Raw genomic sequence first — 22,872 nt, forward strand, 5'->3', positions numbered from 1 at the left:
CCGAATCCAAAACACACCCGAATCCGATAAAAAAATTTCAGGGAGGTTTTGTCAAAACGCGTCCGAATCCAAAACACGGCCGCGGAACCGAATCCAAAACCAAAACACAAAACCCGAAAAATTTCCGGTGCACATCACTATTTAGAACTACACATCCCAGCATGTATTGCCACAGTTTTGCTGTTAGGCCATGCTAAAACTGTGGCAGGGCAGGGTGTGGTATGGCATGCCAGCGGCCGGGCTCCCGGCGACCAGCATACCGCCGCCGGAAGCCCGACCGCCGGCATACCGACAGCGTGGCGAATGCAAATGAGCCCCTTGCGGGCTCGGAGGCGCGCTATTTATTCTCCCTCAAGGGGGGTCGTGGACCCCCACGAGGGAGAAAAACTGTCGCTATGCCGGCTGTCGGGATTCCGGCGCCGGTATACTGTGCGCCGGGATCCCGACAGTCGGCAACCTGAAGACCACCCGCAGGGCATGCTGGGATGTGTAGTTCCACAGGAGCTGGTTTGCATGTCACCTCAGAGCAGGTAGAAATGTCTGGTCCTCTGGTAGAGACGGAGTAAATAAAGCTGGGACTGTTCTTTTCCATTTCCACCTTCACACTTGTAAATAATAATCCCATCCTGCCTAACGGATCTCCTATTTTCCACTCCTCTGTATAATATGTGCTTGGTAAGCAAAATATTTGTACCCGCAGCGACGTCGCTATTTTGTAATAGTTGGGTGTCTATTTTAGCCCTTTTATTAAATAAATGCTGACATGCTGAATGTTGACAGAATACATTACACCCAATGCGCTGTAAATTGGTGCTATACAAATGAATCTTACTAAAAATTATAGGACACCAACATAATCACCGATGGCTCATAGCTCTCCCTTGTGGCAATCTGCTGTGAGGCAATAATGGTAACCATTATGGAGGGAATTCAATTGTTATTTCGCTGGCAGCCAGCAGATGGCGCCTAATGGAGCTATTCAATTGTTGCTTCGCTTGGGTGGTTCGGCTGCCGGCGGCAGCATCTCAGCTCGCACCCCTCGGGTGAGTGCTCTAACTGGACTTATCGTTCCACGCCCATTAGTTTGGTCAGGTTTAGCCGCTTTATGCAGCTACACCCAACCTCTCTGGGTGCAATCAGTGCAAACTCCCCCCCCCCAAAAAAAAATACAACAACCCCAAACAAACAAACAAACAAACAAACAAACAAACAAACATTGAATTACACCCCACGATCTCCCGTCACTTTAGACAGTATATCAGGATGCAAAACAATTGAATTCAACCCAATGGGTCAAATTTAATATTGTACAAGTCATTTGAGTAACATACAGCAGAGAACCCCAGGAACCGGGAATCCCAATTAGTGCACCGTGTCCCCTCGCATGGCTCGCTACGCTCGCCATGCTTCGTGCACGGTGCCTCGCTCCGCTACCGCTGCGCATGGCACAGGTTACCGTTCCCAATTAGAGACCACGTGGATCATAAAGCATGAAAAAGTTAAATTAATGAAAAATGTGAAAAACTCATGTTGACCTTCTGTCATGTCGACCTAGAACCTGTCGACCTAGAGACCATGTCTACCTAGAAATCATGTCGACCTATTTACTGTTGACCAATAGTGGTCGACCTAGAGACCGGTTACCTGACCAATGGTTACCATACAGAAAGGCAGATTAAAGATATAATCAATTTTAGTGGGCGTTTCTCGATGGAACTGGGGTGTGGGGGCAGGAGCGGTTCTTGGTGCGGGCAAGCAGTGCCTTCGCCCGGGGCGCTGCGTCATGACGTCTCTCCCATAGAGAGGAGCCGGCGGCCAGACGGAGCAGCAGCAGCAGCGGTCGGGAAGCAGGAGCGGGGCAGTGGTAAGTACTGTTTTTTTTTATTTTTGTGTGTGTGTGTGTTTGTAAGCAGCGACAGGGGGCACAGCAATAGGGGGCACAACTACTGGGGCAAAAAAACGGGGCACAACTACTGGGGCAAAAAAACGGGGCACAACTACTGGGGCAAAGCAACAGGGGGCACAACTACTGGGGGCAAAGCAACAGGGGGCAGAGCTACAGGGGGCACAACTACTGGGGGCAAAGCAACAGGGGTCACAACTACTGGTGGCACAGCAACGGGGCACAACTACTGGGGGCAAATCTACTGGGGGCACAACTACTGGGGCAAATCTACAGGGGGCACAGCTACAGGGTGCATATCTACAGGGTGCATAGCTACAGGGGGCATATCTACTGGGGGCACAGCTACAGGGGGCATATCTACAGGGTGCATAGCTGTAGGGGGCATATCTACTGGGGGCACAGCTACAGGGGGCATATCTACAGGGTGCATAGCTACAGGGGGCATATCTACAGGGTGCATAGCTGCAGGGGGCATATCTACAGGGTGCATAGCTGCAGGGGGCATATCTACAGGGGGCATAGCTACAGGGGGCATATCTACTGGGGACAAATCAACTGGGGGGCACAACTACTTGGGGCAAATCTGGGGGCACAGCTACTGGGAACATAACTGTGGCTACGCCCCACCCCTATGAAGCCATGCCCTTATTTTTTTTGCACGCACTAACTGTTTTGCCGTGGGGGGGGGGGGGGGGGGGGCGCCAGTGGAAACTTTCGCTCTGGGCGCCACAAGGTGTAGAACTGGCCCTGTGTGGGGGCTAGCCAGATGTGGAGGTGTCGCAGACGTAAAGATGCAGCTCCAATGACACTGGCGGTCATGTGCAGATAGAGATTCTGCAACTCCATAGGTCAGGTGCAATCTCCGAAAGATCCAGCTGTTGTGTACACTGCATCTACCTCCTCTGCATCACCCCTAAGGTTGGTGCGGGCCCCAGGGTCACTGACATGTGACGGCCACTACTAATAAAATGGTCAACAAGATATGCTGGAGATATTATTAAAAAAGTATAATATGCCATACCCCCCAACATGACCCTCTCCAGGAGGGACACAACGCTCTGCTCCTGGACTTCCCTCTTAATTTGTAATTGTCATCACCTGTGGTAAAAACACCTTCCTTATCCATTAACCCACAGGTTCTCAAACTCGGTCCTCAGGACCCCACACAGTGCATGTTTTGCAGGTAACCCAGCAGGTGCACAGGTGTATTAATTACTCACTGACAAATTAACAGGTGGAGATAATTATTTCACTTGCGATTCTGTGAGGAGACCTGCAAAACATGCACTGTGTGGGATCCTGAGGACTGAGTTTGAGAACCTATGCATTACATACTTGCCTACCTGACCCTCTCCATGAGGGAGAAAATGCTCTGTTCCTGGACTTTCCTGGTAATGTATGATTGCCATCACCTGTGGTGAAACACCTTTCTTAACAATTAACTAGCTCACCACAGGTGATGGCAATCATACATTACCAGGAAAGTCCAGGAACAGAGCATTTTCTCCCTCATGGAGAGGGTCAGGTAGGCAAGTATGATGCATTAACCTGTTCAAAACAGGTACTGGCAATCATAAATTAAGAGAAAAGTCCAGAAGCAGAGCATTGTGTCCCTCCTGGAGAGGGTCATGTTGGGAGGTATGATATGTAAACAGTCACACCCAGCACCACAATTGTATTAAATGCCCTTGTAGTGCCCCCAGTTCACATTGTGCCACACAGACACCCCAATTTCATATATGATGCCACAGTGCCACCTCACTTATGATATAGCTATGTATGTCTCCACCCCCCCCCCCCCCCCCCCCTTCCCCCAATGTGTGAGGTCCACTGAGCGACGGGGTCCCCTGTCATCTACTTCTACACCTTCCTTTCTCTATTACGGGATATGGCTCTTTACACAGCAGAAAGATAAGTGAATTGTTCCCACAGTTCTTATCTCTATAACGCTACATACTTAGATCTGATTCAGTCAGGCCAGACAGAGGCCAGGACTGTGACTTCACCTCATTGCACTTTCCTTCCGCTTATTCCCGTCCTGTTCCCGCAACACCTGAATAAGTGATTTGCCCTCAGCTAACAATCAGTTTTGTATTTTTTGTGTCTGCAATGTTGTGTACCAATGTCTCCATGTGTCAGAGTGTCTCCTGTTTGTCTCTGCTATCACTCATTTCTGGTTTACAAGTCAAACTTATCACCCTCTTTCCTGTCCTGTCTTGAGCTGACCGTGTAGTGTCTGAACCATATTTCATCTAATATTTTTTTGGCCAGTCTCATTTTCCATTATTAAAGGCCAGGTTAAATTCAGCTTCAAAAGTAGCCTGCAAAATAAATTCTTGTTGACCGAGGTCTGAAAGCAAGGAGTGTTCCTGTCAGCTTGAAGTTGGGCGTGTGCTGTATAGTGCAAGGCCAGTGAGCGCATATCATGGTGTTTACTAAACCTCAGAACCAGAGGAAGTTTGCCTAGTGCCCCAGACAGATGGGAGCTGTCAGGAAAAGAGTTATGGGCTTAGCCTGGAAATATTCCATTCTGCCTATCAATTATACAAAGCCCCCTCCCATCGCCATACGCATTGCAGGTTTATATATGTGACTTCAAAGCCAGAGGCAAACCTAAGAGCAGGTCACTACTTACCAGGTTCTGCAAAATGCAAGTAACGGCCTTAACTATTTCAGCGCTGGACACAACATCCTTTTCCTTACATGTGTCAGCCTGCCCCTGCATATAGGCCCGTAAATTATTTTTATTTTACAACCTATTAGTCTGGCATGTGACTCTAGAACATTGTGTTATTACATGGGCATGACAGCTTTCCTTCAAAGACAATCTTATAGTTGCAGTTTGACATGGCCATTAAACAATAACCACAGTACATTCAGCACATTCCCTTCTCTAGAAAAGTTTATACTCAAGAGTAAAATGCAGGGACTGAGGGTTCCGTTAAAATGCAATCTCCGCTATAAATCAATTGTTTCCCACAGGCTTCCATCCCACCAGCGTTTCCCAAACTGCGCTATTGTAATCCAGGTTTTAAGCATACCCATGCAGATGGTTAAATCAAATCAACAGAGGTACTAAAAAATCAGGGACATACGGTGAGCTAAATAGCTTAGGAGGCACTGGCTAGAACCATAGCCAGAGTCACATGCAATTTTTGAGCCAAAGCGTACATGTGGGCACTATACACAAGTGCAGCAGTATAAACTCCTGGAAATTTGGTGAGATTTGATCAGAGATATGCGGAAACGTTAGCCAGGTGAGGCACTGCCTCACCTGCCATAGACTTTTTACTTCAGAGTTAGAAAACCTGCAAAGAACATATTTCAAACATAGTCTTTGTATTTTTCATATACTTTATACAATCAGAACTCTGGCACAAATGTTAGTATGACAGGAAAGGCTCTGCCTCACCCCACCGCACGTCACTGGTACTAATCAAGTCACCTGTGCCCGAGCTTGGATATCCTTAAAACATGGACTGCAAAGTTTGGGAAACTCTGCATTAGACAATTTTTATTAATATTGGAATATTCTTCAGTGCTGGTCTGAGTTTAGATTGATGCATGTATTTACAGCCTTGTTATTCACTTTCATTTTGGCTACAATCACCGATAGGTGGGGGCTCTTCACCACATTTGGGCCATCATCCCATATTCACCCCTATCACTGATTAAAGTTGCATTTTACAGTGGGGTTTGGGGACTAAACATCGTCAAGGCCCTGTCCACCGCTCTTCAAAGCTGCTGTTCACAGCATTTTACAGTGGGTGGAATGATTCAATGCAAAAAAACAACAACACATCATCCAACATCTGGGCCGTCTATTTCAGTCAGGAAGTGGGCAGCAGAAGGAGTCTGGCCAAAACTGTTTTGAGGCCAGGAGAACCCACCTATATTCAGTACCCTCCTGGACCTGAAGTCATGAATTCAATTCCTGACCAAGGCACTATCAGTGTGGAGTTTGTATGTTCTCTGTTTGTATGCGTTTCCTACCAGCTTTCTCCCACACTCTATGCATACTATTAGGTCAATATGCTTCAGAAAAAAATCAACCCTAGTGTGTGTGTCTGTGTCATAGGTAATATAGATTGTAAGCGCCATGGGTGTCATTGCACCATGGGGGTAATTCCAAGTTGATCGCAGCAGGAAATTTTTTAGCAGTTGGGCAAAACCATGTGCACTGCAGGGGAGGCAGATTTAACATGTGCAGAGAGAGTTAGATTAGGGTGTGGTGTGTTCAATCTGCAATCTAATTTGCAGTGTAAAAATAAAGCAGCCAGTATTTACCCTGCACAGAAATAAAATAACCCACCCAAATCTAACTCTCTCTGCACATGTTATATCTGCTACACCTGCAGTGCACATGGTTTTGCCCAACTGCTAAAAAATTTCCTGCTGCGATCAACTTGGAGTTACCCCCTATGCTCTGATACACCCAGTGCTGCAAAAAGTGGGCATGGCCTCACTGAAAGGGAATTCACTATTAGGAAGAGTCAGTTGGTGAGAAAATGAAATCCAGTATAGGGCATGCTGAGAAGATGGCATGCTGCAGGCAAGAAATTGTCTGGGATCACTGATCCTCTCCTTATCATTCCAGTCATTGGCGTTTCTATAATGGGATCACTGCATACTTGCCTACCTGACCCTCTCCATGAGGGAGAAAATGCTCTGTTCCTGGACTATCCTGGTAATGTATGATTGCCATCACCTGTGGTGAAACACCTTTCTTATCAATTAACAAGCTCACCACAGGTGATGGCAATCATACATTACCAGGAGAGTCCAGGAACAGAGCATCTTCTCCCTCATGGAGAGGGTCAGGTAGGCAAGTATGGAAATGTGTGCGGTGCACACGGGCCCTTGGGTCCAGGGGGGGGGGCCCACACTGCACACATTGCACCCATATTTCAGTACTCACCTCTCCGGAGTCCAGCATTGGACGCTGCAGCCACCTCCGTCGAGCACAAAACCCACTCCAAAATGGCCGCCGCGCATGTGCACTTTAAATTTTGTCTCCGGAACATGGCGGGCGCCATGTTTCCGGAGACCTGCGCATGCACAGTAGGCTCCGGCGCAGTGTTGGAGCCTAGAGCACCGTGGAGAGGAGAGGGCCCACCCGGAGTCTGCACACGGGCCCCCTCCTCGCTTAAGACGCTCCTGATTCCAGTATTTGCTGTTCAACACCTGATGGCGGCAGCTACGTCAGCTGCCAGAGCTACTTACAGTGGGATCCGTTTTTTAGGTCGACAGCACTTAGGTCGACACTCAGGTCGACCACTATTGGTCGACATGCATTAGGTCAACATGGTCACTAGGTCCAAATTATTTTTTTCCCCATACTTTACGATCCATGTGGACTTAAATTGGGAACAGTAACCTGGGCCGAGCGTAGCGAGGCACCTGAACCAATGCTCGCACGCCATGCGAGGGGATATGGGGGCCAATTCAGTAAGGTTAGTGGATGCTGCTAATCAGCAGAATTTGCTAACCATTAGCACGCATGCTGGGGGCCGCCCAGCGCTGGGCAAGGCTGCCCAGCATGCTGACCGGCGCCTCCCCCCTGCTTCAAGCAGAAATTGCGAACAGCACGCAATTTCTGCTTGTTAGCAGAAATTTAGGATGACTCCTGCCGGCGCAGCTTAGCTGCGGCCGCAGGAGTCCCGGCTCCATTTCTGTTGTCGCAGCGGCTGCGTTTGACGTCACGCAGCTGCTGCTGTGGCCGCACCCCCGACATGCCCCCGTTTGCACGTACCAGCCCACCGTTTGGGCTGGCACGCACCCACAATGCTCCGTTTCCAGCCCGGAAACGGAGCGTTGCCGCCCACCTCCCGCCCCGGGACCGCCTCTGCCTGATTGACAAGCAGAGGCGATCGTAATTTCTGCGCCCCCCCCCCGCAGAAATTGCGGGCGCATGCGCACTTACAATGTAACAGGAAAATGTGTGCGGTTATATATTATGTTGGCTAATCTGAACAATGAACAAATAATTACTTTAGGATGAGACTATAAAACAGGCTTTTGGGGTACTCTGTCTGTACAGCTATGATACTTTGCATATTTTTTGTGCATTTATGCTCCAAGTTGGTTGCTGTCACCAGTCAAATAATGAAACTTAATAATGAATGAAGTTCCGTATTATCAGAAAATCGGAAAAAACATATGTGATATTACTTCTGTATCTGCATGTGAATAACGCTCATGGTTCTCCCCAGAGGGTTAGATGTGACGAAGTAGAAAATAAATGGATTAAACATTTGAAAAGGGGGGTGTCTTAAGAGATCAACAATGAATAGGTCGGCAGTGAAAAGGCCGACACCATATGCTCAACAAGTATTAGGTTTACACAGTCAAAAGGTCAACATGGAAAAGGTAGACAGCACAAAAGGTCGACAGGTACAATAGGTTGACGTGGAAATGGTCAACACAAGTTTTTTTTTGTGTAGTTTTGTACGTTTAACCATATCTAAGTCTTCTCACGTCACACGTTAATTCTCCATCCCTATATCTTACATACAGTACATACATGCAGTAATGAAGTATTAATTACATTACCATCATATACATAGTATATACTAATACTCTTTTGCACAAACACATTTCATACATCTATATTATGTGCTACTATATATTATAATCACCAATACATTTTATACCGCCTCCAGAGCTGTCTGTGTTATCCTCACATGTAACAGACCAGTGCTGCTCTATGCCTCACACTGCATAGCAGTTATATAAGGGACCCATCTACAGAGTGATGGCCGGACATTCATTACACACTATAGGGGAAATGTATCAAACCATCCGAAGAGTGGAGAAGTGGGCAAGTGGTATTTGTTGGAGAAGTTGTCCATATCAACCAATCATCCTCTAGCTAACATTTATCAAGGACGATCTATATTATGATATATAGAAGCTGACTGGTGCAATGAACAACTTCTCCACTTCTACATTTTAGAAGACTTGAAACTAGAGATGAGCGCCGGAAATTTTTCGGGTTTTGTGTTTTGGTTTTGGGTTCGGTTCCGCGTTTTGGCAAAACCTCACCGAATTTTTTTTGTCGGATTCGGGTGTGTTTTGGATTCGGGTGTTTTTTTCCAAAAAACCTAAAAAACAGCTTAAATCATAGAATTTGGCGGTCATTTTGATCCCAAAGTATTATTAACCTCAAAAACCATAATTTCCACTCATTTTCAGTCTATTCTGAATACCTCACACCTCACAATATTATTTTTAGTCCTAAAATTTGCACCGAGGTCGCTGGATGACTAAGCTAAGCGACCCTAGTGGCCGACACAAACACCGGGCCCATCTAGGAGTGGCACTGCAGTGTCACGCAGGATGGCCCTTCCAAAAAACACTCCCCAAACAGCACATGACGCAAAGAAAAAAAAGAGGCGCAATGAGGTAGCTGTGTGAGTAAGCTAAGCGACCCTAGTGGCCGACACAAACACCTGGCCCATCTAGGAGTGGCACTGCAGTGTCACGCAGGATGGCCCTTCCAAAAAACACTGGAGCCAAACCCTAGTACAAGTGGGCTTACGACTTCCCCTCTGGGATGACCATCGACTCCCAGCAGCAACAACAGCAGCGCCAGCAGCAGTAGGCGTTACACGCAAGGATGCATCGGAGGAATCCCAGGCAGGAGAGGACTCGTCAGAATTGCCAGTGACATTGCCTGCAGGACTATTGGCATTCCTGGGGAAGGAGGAAATTGACACTGAGGGAGTTGGTGGGGTGGTTTGCGTGAGCTTGGTTACAAGAGGAAGGGATTTACTGGTCAGTGGACTGCTTCCGCTGTCACCCAAAGTTTTTGAACTTGTCACTGACTTATTATGAATGCGCTGCAGGTGACGTATAAGGGAGGATGTTCCGAGGTGGTTAACGTCCTTACCCCTACTTATTACAGCTTGACAAAGGGAACACACGGCTTGACACCTGTTGTCCGCATTTCTGGTGAAATACCTCCACACCGAAGAGCTGATTTTTTTGGTATTTTCACCAGGCATGTCAACGGCCATATTCCTACCACGGACAACAGGTGTCTCCCCGGGTGCCTGACTTAAACAAACCACCTCACCATCAGAATCCTCCTGGTCAATTTCCTCCCCAGCGCCAGCAACACCCATATCCTCCTCATCCTGGTGTACTTCAACACTGACATCTTCAATCTGACTATCAGGAACTGGACTGCGGGTGCTCCTTCCATCACTTGCAGGGGGCGTGCAAATGGTGGAAGGCGCATGCTCTTCACGTCCAGTGTTGGGAAGGTCAGGCATCGCAACCGACACAATTGGAGTTGGACTCTCCTTGTGGATTTGGGATTTCGAAGAATGCACAGTTCTTTGCGGTGCTACTGCTTTTGCCAGCTTTAGTCTTTTCATTTTTCTAGCGAGAGGCTGAGTGCTTCCATCCTCATGTGAAGCTGAACCACTAGCCATGAACATAGGCCAGGGCCTCAGCCGTTCCTTGCCACTCCGTGTGGTAAATGGCATATTGGCAAGTTTACGCTTCTCCTCCGACAATTTTATTTTAGGTTTTGGAGTCCTTTTTTTACTGATATTTGGTGTTTTGGATTTGACATGCTCTGTACTATGACATTGGGCATCGGCCTTGGCAGACGACGTTGCTGGCATTTCATCGTCTCGGCCATGACTAGTGGCAGCAGCTTCAGCACGAGGTGGAAGTGGATCTTGATCTTTCCCTAATTTTGGAACCTCAACATTTTTGTTCTCCATATTTTAATAGGCACAACTAAAAGGCACCTCAGGTAAACAATGGAGATGGATGGATTGGATACTAGTATACAATTATGGACGGGCTGCCGAGTGCCGACACAGAGGTAGCCACAGCCGTGAACTACCGCACTGTACTGTGTCTGCTGCTAATATAGACTGGTTGATAAAGAGATAGTATACTCGTAACTAGTATGACTATAAAGAAAGAAAAAAAAAACACGGTTAGGTGGTATATACAATTATGGACGGGCTGCCGAGTGCCGACACAGAGGTAGCCACAGCCGTGAACTACCGCACTGTACTGTGTCTGCTGCTAATATATAGACTGGTTGATAAAGAGATAGTATACTCGTAACTAGTATGTATGTATAAAGAAAGAAAAAAAAACCACGGTTAGGTGGTATATACAATTATGGACGGGCTGCCGAGTGCCGACACAGAGGTAGCCACAGCCGTGAACTACCGCACTGTACTGTGTCTGCTGCTAATATAGACTGGTTGATAAAGAGATAGTATACTCGTAACTAGTATGTATGTATAAAGAAAGAAAAAAAAAACCACGGTTAGGTGGTATATACAATTATGGACGGGCTGCCGAGTGCCGACACAGAGGTAGCCACAGCCGTGAACTACCGCACTGTACTGTGTCTGCTGCTAATATATAGACTGGTTGATAAAGAGATAGTATACTCGTAACTAGTATGTATGTATAAAGAAAGAAAAAAAAAACACGGTTAGGTGGTATATACAATTATGGACGGGCTGCCGAGTGCCGACACAGAGGTAGCCACAGCCGTGAACTACCGCACTGTACTGTGTCTGCTGCTAATATATAGACTGGTTGATAAAGAGATAGTATACTCGTAACTAGTATGTATGTATAAAGAAAGAAAAAAAAACCACGGTTAGGTGGTATATACAATTATGGACGGGCTGCCGAGTGCCGACACAGAGGTAGCCACAGCCGTGAACTACCGCACTGTACTGTGTCTGCTGCTAATATAGACTGGTTGATAAAGAGATAGTATACTCGTAACTAGTATGTATGTATAAAGAAAGAAAAAAAAACCACGGTTAGGTGGTATATACAATTATGGACGGGCTGCCGAGTGCCGACACAGAGGTAGCCACAGCCGTGAACTACCGCACTGTACTGTGTCTGCTGCTAATATAGACTGGTTGATAAAGAGATAGTATACTCGTAACTAGTATGACTATAAAGAAAGAAAAAAAAACCACGGTTAGGTGGTATATACAATTATGGACGGGCTGCCGAGTGCCGACACAGAGGTAGCCACAGCCGTGAACTACCGCACTGTACTGTGTCTGCTGCTAATATAGACTGGTTGATAAAGAGATAGTATACTACTAATATTATATATACTGGTGGTCAGGTCACTGGTCACTAGTCACACTGGCAGTGGCACTCCTGCAGCAAAAGTGTGCACTGTTTAATTTTAATATAATATTATGTACTCCTGGCTCCTGCTATAACCTATAACTGGCACTGCAGTGCTCCCCAGTCTCCCCCACAATTATAAGCTGTGTGAGCTGAGCACAGTCAGATATATATATATACATTGATGCAGCACACTGGGCTGAGCAGTGCACACAGATATGGTATGTGACTGAGTCACTGTGTGTATCGTTTTTTTCAGGCAGAGAACGGATATATTAAATAAAACAAACAACTGCACTGTCTGGTGGTCACTGTGGTCGTCAGTCACTAAACTCTGCACTCTCTTCTACAGTATCACAGCCTCAGGTCAATCTCTCTCTCTCTCTCTCAACCCTAATCTAAATGGAGAGGACGCCAGCCACGTCCTCTCCCTATCAATCTCAATGCACGTGTGAAAATGGCGGCGACGCGCGGCTCCTTATATAGAATCCGAGTCTCGCGAGAATCCGACAGCGTCATGATGACGTTCGGGCGCGCTCGGGTTAACCGAGCAAGGCGGGAGGATCCGAGTCTGCTCGGACCCGTGAAAAAAACATGAAGTTCGTGCGGGTTCGGATTCAGAGAAACCGAACCCGCTCATCTCTACTTGAAACATCTTCCCCTATACCAGGGGTCAGGGAACTTTTTTTTTACCTTTAACCCCGACGTTATTCCCTTGATCTGAAAGGAAGGAAATCATATAGTATTGTGCATATATACTGGTTATCACTATTTATATGGGGCATTTCTGCTGTGTATATATATGTATATATATTTTTTTATTATTTTCGCCAATTATTTTTTGCCAATGAATGGGTTGATCAACACTTTCTCCCCAAAACACCAGAATGAACGTAATGGTGTGTACACACGGTGAGATATTTTCTTTCGATTTTGACTATATAGTCAAAATCATAAGAAAAGTTAGTTCAGATTGCAAGGTGACAGTCACCTTGCGATCCCGATTCGATGCCGATGCGCGGTCCCGCACGGTCGGCATCGCAAGCCTAGATAGCCTGTGCAGGCAAGTAAATTTTGACTATCTCGTAGAAAAGATAGTCAAAATTGACACTTAGCCAAAATCGCACATGGGGGGTCATTCCGAGTTGTTCGCTCGTTATTTTTTTCCGCAACGGAGCGATTAGTCGCTAATGCGCATGCGCAATGTCCGCAGTGCGACTGCGCCAAGTAAATTTGCTATGCAGTTAGGTATTTTACTCACGGCATTACGAAGTTTTTTCTTCATTCTGGTGATCGTAATGTGATTGACAGGAAGTGGGTGTTTCTGGGCGGAAACTGGCCGTTTTATGGGTGTGTGCGAAAAAACGCTACCGTTTCTGGGAAAAACGCGGGAGTGGCTGGAGAAACGGAGGAGTGTCTGGGCGAACGCTGGGTGTGTTTGTGACGTCAAACCAGGAACGAAACTGACTGAACTGATCGCAGATGCCGAGTAAGTCTGGAGCTACTCAGAAACTGCTAAGAAGTGTCTATTCGCAATTCTGCTAATCTTTCGTTCGCAATTTTGATAAGCTAAGATTCACTCCCAGTAGGCGGCGGCTTAGCGTGTGCAATGCTGCTAAAAGCAGCTTGCGAGCGAACAACTCGGAATGACCCCCATAGTCAGTATCGCAAGCAGACTCATTATGTGCTTGCGATACTGACTATTGTCCTATAGCCCCTGTCGCATAGTGAGAATCGGGCATAGGGGGTCATTCCGAGTTGTTCGCTCGCAAGCGGATTTTAGCAGATTTGCTCATGCTAAGCCGCCGCCTACTGGGAGTGAATCTTAGCATCTTAAAATTGCGAACGATGTATTCGCAATATTGCGATTACACACCTCGTAGCAGTTTCTGAGTAGCTCCAGACTTACTCGGCTTCTGCGATCAGTTCAATGCTTGTCGTTCCTGGTTTGACGTCACAAACACACCCAGCGTTCGCCCAGACACTCCCCCGTTTCTCCGGCCACTCCTGCGTTTTTTCCGGAAACGGTAGCGTTTTTTCCCACACGCCCATAAAACGGCCTGTTTCCGCCCAGTAACACCCATTTCCTGTCAATCACATTACGATCGCCAGAACGATGAAAATGCCGTGAGTAAAATTCCTAAGTGCATAGCAAATTTACTTGGCGCAGTCGCAGTGCGGACATTGCGCATGCGCATTAAGCGGAAAATCGCTGCGATGCGAAGATTTTTACCGAGCGAACAACTCGGAATGACCCCCATAGCCCGAATCTCACCGTGTGCATGGGCCATAAGAAAGATGGATGAGTGGGGAAGGGGGACACACACAACTTTTAGGAGACAGATGATCTCATCCTCACCTCACTAATGTCAGTGGGAATTTCCCACTGTTATGTGGGCCACGGTCTGACCTGCAGAACTCCGTCAGTGGTCAGCCACAGAACACTTCAAGTTCTGTGTGTGGGTTGGCGGGCTGTGGGCGGGAAGACAGTGCAGGACAGGCGGACGTGAGGGAGCACGTCACACCGCGGGCAGGAACACAGCGCAGGGCAGGGAGGAGGGAGTGCGGTGTGATGTCAGCACGTCACATCGCGAGCCGCCCGGTGCTGGACGGGGCTGTGTCTCGGCAGCGCGACCGTCCATTACACCCTGGAATTTTTCATTTTTACAGTATATTGTTAAATATTGACACAGGGATTGGAATTTTATCACTGGAGCCATTCTATAGGCTTGATAATAGGAATGCCTCTATCCATACATCCCAAGTGTCCCGATTTTTGCCAGACAGTCCCGTTTTTTTGTGGACTATCCCGCTGTCCCACCCGCGGGCAGCAGTGTCCCGCGGTGGGGAGGGGGGACAAGCTGGGCATGCCTCTACAGTTATGGCAAACGGGGACGTGACTTGTGAGGCCACGCCCCCTTCAAATAGGCCACACACCTTTTTTGGATGTCCCGCTTCTGGATATCAAAAAGTTGGGAGGTATGCTCTATCTTGTTGGAGTTTGCATGGTCTTCCCATGTTGATGTCTTCTCCCATTTTCTTTGACATTCCAAATTCATATAATTGCCTTATGATTAAATTAGCCTAGGTATAGTTATTTGTGTGTCTATGGTAGTGGCAGATGTACTAAGCCTTGGAGTGTGATAAAGTAGAGAGAGATAAAGAACCAGACAATCAGCTCCTAACTGTCATTTTTCAAAAACAGCCTGTAACTTACATGCTAATGTAAGGTCCAGAAGCAGTATGGATGTCCCTGAGGAAAGTTCTCTGATTATACAGCAATGCATAATAAATAAAAAAATAAAAAAGTTATGGTAGCATTTTCGGAGCGGACCTTATTGGGTAAGTGTGACTTTAGCGATGAAATAAAGCCGGGGAGTGGTGAGGACGGGGCCCTCTGACGTGGCGAGAAGTGTGATCTCCCATCACAAGTCGCCGTAGGCTTTCTGGCTTTTAGACAGGGACATCGGAGTGTTTACTTATATGAAACTGAAGTTAGGTCAGAGATGTGAACAGACAAAATGTGCCTACAGATAGGGAAATGTGTTAGCACTGGAGCTGCATCGGAGAGCACACATATGAAGTGTACGACTCACAAGAAGCCGATGGTTTCCATGAATCACCCCGGTGGTGGGAGGAAACAGCAGTCGATGAGCAAACGTCAAGTTTGGCACAAAAATAAACCTCATAAACCAGGAAAGTTTCATAAAGAGAGGTTTCAGCAAGTCCTATAAGGAGGGAGGAACTGCAAAGCGTGACCAGGGCGCTGAAGAAGAGCCAGAGGGAAAAGCAGAGATATGTAAAAGCCACATAATAGTCAGAATAGATCCAAAACATGATCAACACAAACACTCTTATCAAGATAAACACATACGCCATAAGGCGTCACAAACTAATTACAAAAAAAGAACTAACATACAGTACATTTGTTATTGTTGTTTTCTTTTTTCTTTTTGTATCCCCTGTACTCCTTTTCTTTTTTTTGTACCCTGTTTTCTGTTTGAAGATTCAATAAACACCAATGTTTTAAAAATAAATAAATAAAATTGTACATTAAAGCTTTATTTATTTGTTGAACGTGGTTCTGCCATTTCTGCAGTGTGCAGTAAGTTTCATTATTTTGACTCCCAACCTCGGTTATGCCAAATACTGTTTTCCACAAGACATAAAGGGAATATACAGTATTGATAATTCCCAATCTTTCACTATTATGTTCATCATACACTGCTTGTTACCAATATCACCACCTTTATGTCTCTGCTCTTGTGCCTTGTAATTTTAACATGAAGTAGGGTGCACGTAGGCAGGGGTACATTATTACCCTCTTTTCTATGCATGAACTAATAATTTCCCATGCAAATATGGATTGCACTACATCCAGTTGCCAGTATCTGATCTAGGGGGTAATTCAGGCCTGATCGTAGCAGCAAATTTGTTAGCAGTTGTGCAAAACCATGGGGGTCATTCCGAGTTGGACGCTGGCTGCTTTCGTTCGCTGTGCAGCGATCAGACAAAAAAATCAGCACTTCTGCGCATGCGGCGCAATGCGCACGCGCGTTTTTACTAATACAACGAACAATGTAGTTTCACACAAGGTCTAGCGAAGCTTTTCAGTTGCACTGCTGGCCGCAGAGTGATTGACAGGAAGAGAGCGCTTCTGGGTGTCAACTGACCGTTTTCAGGGAGTGTTCGGAAAAACGCAGGTGTGGCTGGGCGAACGCAGGGCGTGTTCGTGACGTCAAAACAGGAACTGAATAGTCTGAAGTGATCACAAGAGCTGAGTAGGTGTGAAGCTACTCTGAAACTGCACAAAATTATTTTGTAGCCGCTCTGCGATCCTTTCGTTCGCACTTCTGCTAAGCTAAAATACACTCCCAGTGGGAGGCGGCATAGTGTTTGCACAGCTGCAAAAAAACGCTAGCAAGCGAACAACTCGAAATGACCACCTATGTGCACTCCAGGGGGAAGGGGGGGGGAGCGAGGGTGGTTAGATATAACGTGCAGAGAGAGTTAGATTTGGGTGGGTTATTTTGTTTCTGTGCATGGTAAATACTGGCTGCTTTATTTTTACACTGCAATTTAGATTTCAGTTTGAACACACCCCACCCAAATCTAACTCTGCACATGTTATATCTGCCCCCCTGCAGTGCACATGGTTTTGCCCATTAGATAAATATTGTGCTGCTGCGATCAGGTCTGAATTTAGGCCCCACACTCCATAGGCTACAATGGGCTACCGCCATTTTCAGATGTCAGTAGCTGCGGGGACCAATATCTGGAATGCATCACATTTTGGATATTGGTAAATCTGGCAGCATTGCATCCCCCATAGAAACCAACGGGGGCTGCGGCTGGGAGCAGCAATGGAGGGATCGCAGCAGGTACCTATATCCCCCAAAACTGGTGTTTTGGGGGATACAGGTGCAAATATGCTATGATAAAGGGGCTCCATAGTATTAAGAGTTAAGAAAGTCATCATTAGAAATGACTTAGCAGAAAATGTTGAGTATATAATGGAAGCAGAACTTATCAGGTTGTTGAATCCTAGCAAGTCCTCATCACTGGGATAAACCCCTGGATGATAACCAGGTCTGCGTGCTACTGTAGGGGAGGGATATAAACGTCATTACCAGCCAGGAGCCACAGTAAGATTTCTGTAGATAATCTGTTATCAGGGAATGAAGTTATGTCTGCAAGATAAATAATGTGGTTGCTCAGAGCACAATTCTCATATGTTCCTATTTGATTCTGCAGAAGTTTAGCTGGACCATTTATGGTATAAGATGGAAATATGCATAACGGCAACAGTAAACCTGCCCCTTTCTGCCTGAGGATGTGGGTGAGCCGGGCAACGTGTTCTGAGATTCCTAATAGGCGAGACTCATTCTGATTTTATTATTTGATGTTTTTTTTTTCTTCTTTTAATTGACTCACATTTTTATTGGTGATGTGCACCGGACATTTTTCGGGTTTTGTGTTTTGGTTTTGGATTCGGTTCCGCGGCCGTGTTTTGGATTCGGACGCGTTTTGGCAAAACCTCACCGAAAATTTTTTGTCGGATTCGGGTGTGTTTTGGATTCGGGTGTTTTTTTCAAAAACCCCTAAAAAACAGCTTAAATCATAGAATTCGGGGGTCATTTTGATCCCATAGTATTATTAACCTCAATTACCATAATTTCCACTCATTTCCAGTCTATTCTGAACACCTCACACCTCACAATATTATTTTTAGTCCTACAATTTGCACCAAGGTCGCTGGATGACTAAGCTAAGCGACCCAAGTGGCCGACACAAACACCTGGCCCATCTAGGAGTGGCACTGCAGTGTCAGACAGGATGGCCGATTTAAAAAATAGTCCCCAAACAGCACATGATGCAAAGAAAAAAAGAGGCGCACCAAGGTGGCTGTTTGACTAAGCTAAGCGACACAAGTGGCCGACACAAACACCTGGCCCATCTAGGAGTGGCACTGCAGTGTCAATCAAGACAGGATGGCACTTCCAAAAAATTGTCCCCAAACAGCACATGATGCAAAGAAAAAAAGAGGCGCACCAAGGTGGCTGTGTGACTAAGCTAAGCGACACAAGTGGCCGACACAAACACCTGGCCCATCTAGGAGTGGCACTGCAGTGTCAGGCAGGATGGCACTTCCAAAAAATTGTCCCCAAACAGCACATGATGCAAAGAAAAAAAGAGGCGCACCAAGGTGGCTGTGTGACTAAGCTAAGCGACACAAGTGTCCGACACAAACACCTGGCCCATCTAGGAGTGGCACTGCAGTGTCAATCAAGACAGGATGGCACTTCCAAAAAATTGTCCCCAAACAGCACATGATGCAAAGAAAAAAAGAGGCGCACCAAGGTGGCTGTTTGACTAAGCTAAGCGACACAAGTGGCCGACACAAACACCTGGCCCATCTAGGAGTGGCACTGCAGTGTCAGGCAGGATGGCACTTCCAAAAAATTGTCCCCAAACAGCACATGATGCAAAGAAAAATGAAAGAAAAAAGAGGTGCAAGATGGAATTGTCCTTGGGCCCTCCCACCCACCCTTATGTTGTATAAACAGGACATGCACACTTTAACGAACCCATCATTTCAGCGACAGGGTCTGCCACACGACTGTGACTGAAATGACTGGTTGGTTTGTGCCCCCACCAAAAAAGAAGCAATCAATCTCTCCTTGCACAAACTGGCTCTACAGAGGCAAGATGTCCACCTCATCATCATCCTCCGATTCCTCACCCCTTTCATTGTGTACATCCCCCTCCTCACAGATTATTAATTCGTCCCCACTGGAATCCACCTTCTCAGGTCCCCGTGTACTTTCTGGAGGCAATTGCTGCTGGTGAATGTGTCCACGGAGGAATTGATTATAATTCATTTTGATGAACATCATCTTCTCCACATTTTCTGGAAGTAACCTCATACGCCGATTGCTGACAAGGTGAGCGGCTGCACTAAACACTCTTTCGGAGTACACACTGGAGGGAGGGCAACTTAGGTAGAATAAAGCCAGTTTGTGCAAGGGCCTCCAAATTGCCTCTTTTTCCTGCCAGTATACGTACGGACTGTCTGACGTGCCTACTTGGATGCGGTCACTCATATAATCCTCCACCATTCTTTCCATGGTGAGAGAATCATATGCAGTGACAGTAGACGACATGTCAGTAATCATTGGCAGGTCCTTCAGTCCGGACCAGATGTCAGCACTCGCTCCAGACTGCCCTGCATCACCGCCAGCAGGTGGGCTAGGAATTCTTAGCCTTTTCCTCGCACCCCCAGTTGCGGGAGAATGTGAAGGAGGAGATGTTGACGGGTCACGTTCCGCTTGACTTGACAATTTTCTCACCAGCAGGTCTTTGAACCTCTGCAGACTTGTGTCTGCCGGAAAGAGAGATATAACGTAGGTTTTAAATCTAGGATCGAGCACGGTGGCCAAAATGTAGTGCTCTGATTTCAACAGATTGACCACCCGTGAATCCTGGTTAAGCGAATTAAGGGCTCCATCCACAAGTCCCACATGCCTAGCGGAATCGCTCTGTTTTAGCTCCTCCTTCAATGTCTCCAGCTTCTTCTGCAAAAGCCTGATGAGGGGAATGAACTGACTCAGGCTGGCAGTGTCTGAACTGACTTCACGTGTGGCAAGTTCAAAGGGTTGCAGAACCTTGCACAACGTTGAAATCATTCTCCACTGCGCTTGAGTCAGGTGCATTCCCCCTCCTTTGCCTATATCGTGGGCAGATGTATAGGCTTGAATGGCCTTTTGCTGCTCCTCCATCCTCTGAAGCATATAGAGGGTTGAATTCCACCTCGTTACCACCTCTTGCTTCAGATGATGGCAGGGCAGGTTCAGGAATGTTTGGTGGTGCTCCAGTCTTCTGTACGCGGTGCCTGAATGCTGAAAGTGGCCCGCAATTCTTCGGGCCACCGACAGCATCTCTTGCACGCCCCTGTCGTTTTTTAAATAATTCTGCACCACCAAATTCAAGGTATGTGCAAAACATGGGACGTGCTGGAATTTGCCCAGATGTAATGCACGCACAATATTGCTGGCGTTGTCCGATGTCACAAATCCCCAGGAGAGTCCAATTGGGGTAAGCCATTCTGCGATGATGTTCCTCAGTTGCCGTAAGAGGTTGTCAGCTGTGTGCCTATTCTGGAAAGCGGTGATACAAAGCGTAGCCTGCCTAGGAACGAGTTGGCGTTTGCGAGATGCTGCTACTGGTGCCGCCGCTGCTGTTCTTGCTGCGGGAGGCAATACATCTACCCAGTGGGCTGTCACAGTCATATAGTCCTGAGTCTGCCCTGCTCCACTTGTCCACATGTCCGTGGTTAAGTGGACATTGGGTACAACTGCATTTTTTAGGACACTGGTGAGTCTTTTTCTGAGGTCTGTGTACATTTTCGGTATCGCCTGCCTAGAGAAATGGAACCTAGATGGTATTTGGTACCGGGGACACAGTACCTCAATCAAGTCTATAGTTGCCTCTGAATTAACGATGGATACCGGAACCACGTTTCTCACCGCCCAGGCTGCCAAGGCCTGAGTTATCTGCTTTGCAGCAGGATGACTGCTGTGATATTTCATCTTCCTCGCAAAGGACTGTTGGACAGTCAATTGCTTACTGGAAGTAGTACAAGTGGTCTTCCGACTTCCCCTCTTGGATGATGATCGACTCCCAGCAGCAACAACATCAGCGCCAGCAGCAGTAGGCGTTACACTCAAGGATGCATCGGAGGAATCCCAGGCAGGAGAGGACTCATCAGACTTGACAGTGACATGGCCTGCAGGACTATTGGCTTTCCTGGGTAAGGAGGAAATTGACACTGAGGGAGTTGGTGGTGTGGTTTGCAGGAGCTTGGGTACAAGAGGAAGGGATTTAGTGATCAGTGGACTGCTTCCGCTGTCACCCAAAGTTTTTGAACTTGTCACTGACTTATGATGAATGCGCTGCAGGTGACGTATAAGGGAGGATGTTCCGAGGTGGTTAACGTCCTTACCCCTACTTATTACAGCTTGACAAAGGCAACACATGGCTTGACACCTGTTGTCCGCATTTGTGTTGAAATAATTCCACACCGAAGAGCTGATTTTTTTTGTATTTTGACCAGGCATGTCAATGGCCATATTCCTCCCACGGACAACAGGTGTCTCCCCGGGTGCCTGACTTAAACAAACCACCTCACCATCAGAATCCTCCTTGTCAATTTCCTCCCCAGCGCCAGCAACACCCATATCCTCATCCTGGTGTACTTCAACAGTGACATCTTCAATTTGACTATCAGGAACTGGACTGCGGGTGCTCCTTCCAGCACTTGCAGGGGGCGTGCAAATGGTGGAAGGCGCAAGCTCTTCCCGTCCAGTGTTGGGAAGGTCAGGCATCGCAACCGACACAATTGGACTCTCCTTGGGGATTTGTGATTGCACCACAGGTATAGAATGTAGATGGATAGTATACTTAATGGATGACGACACAGAGGTAGGTACAGCAGTGGCCTACCGTACTGCTATATATAGTATACTGGTGGACACTGTCAGCAAACTGCAAAACTAAAATGCACCACAGGTATAGAATGTAGATGGATAGTATACTTAATGGATGACGAGTGACGACACAGAGGTAGGTACAGCAGTGGCCTACCGTACTGCTATATATAGTATACTGGTGGACACTGTCAGCAAACTGCAAAACTAAAATGCACCACAGGTATAGAATGTAGATGGATAGTTAATGGATGACGAGTGACGACACAGAGGTAGGTACAGCAGTGGCCTACCGTACTGCTATATATAGTATACTGGTGGACACTGTCAGCAAACTGCAAAACTAAAATGCACCACAGGTATAGAATGTAGATGGATAGTATACTTAATGGATGACGAGTGACGACACAGAGGTAGGTACAGCAGTGGCCTACCGTACTGCTATATATAGTATACTGGTGGACACTGTCAGCAAACTGCAAAACTAAAATGCACCACAGGTATAGAATGTAGATGGATAGTATACTTAATGGATGACGACACAGAGGTAGGTACAGCAGTGGCCTACCGTACTGCTATATATAGTATACTGGTGGACACTGTGTCAGCAAACTGCAAAACTAAAATGCACCACAGGTATAGAATGTAGATGGATAGTATACTTAATGGATGACGAGTGACGACACAGAGGTAGGTACAGCAGTGGCCTACCGTACTGCTATATACAGTATACTGGTGGACACTGTGTCAGCAAACTGCAAAACTAAAATGCACCACAGGTATAGAATGTAGATGGATAGTATACTTAATGGATGACGACACAGAGGTAGGTACAGCAGTGCACTC

This window comes from Pseudophryne corroboree, chromosome 7 (genome assembly GCF_028390025.1).
Source record: "Pseudophryne corroboree isolate aPseCor3 chromosome 7, aPseCor3.hap2, whole genome shotgun sequence".
Taxonomy (NCBI): Eukaryota; Metazoa; Chordata; class Amphibia; order Anura; family Myobatrachidae; genus Pseudophryne; species Pseudophryne corroboree.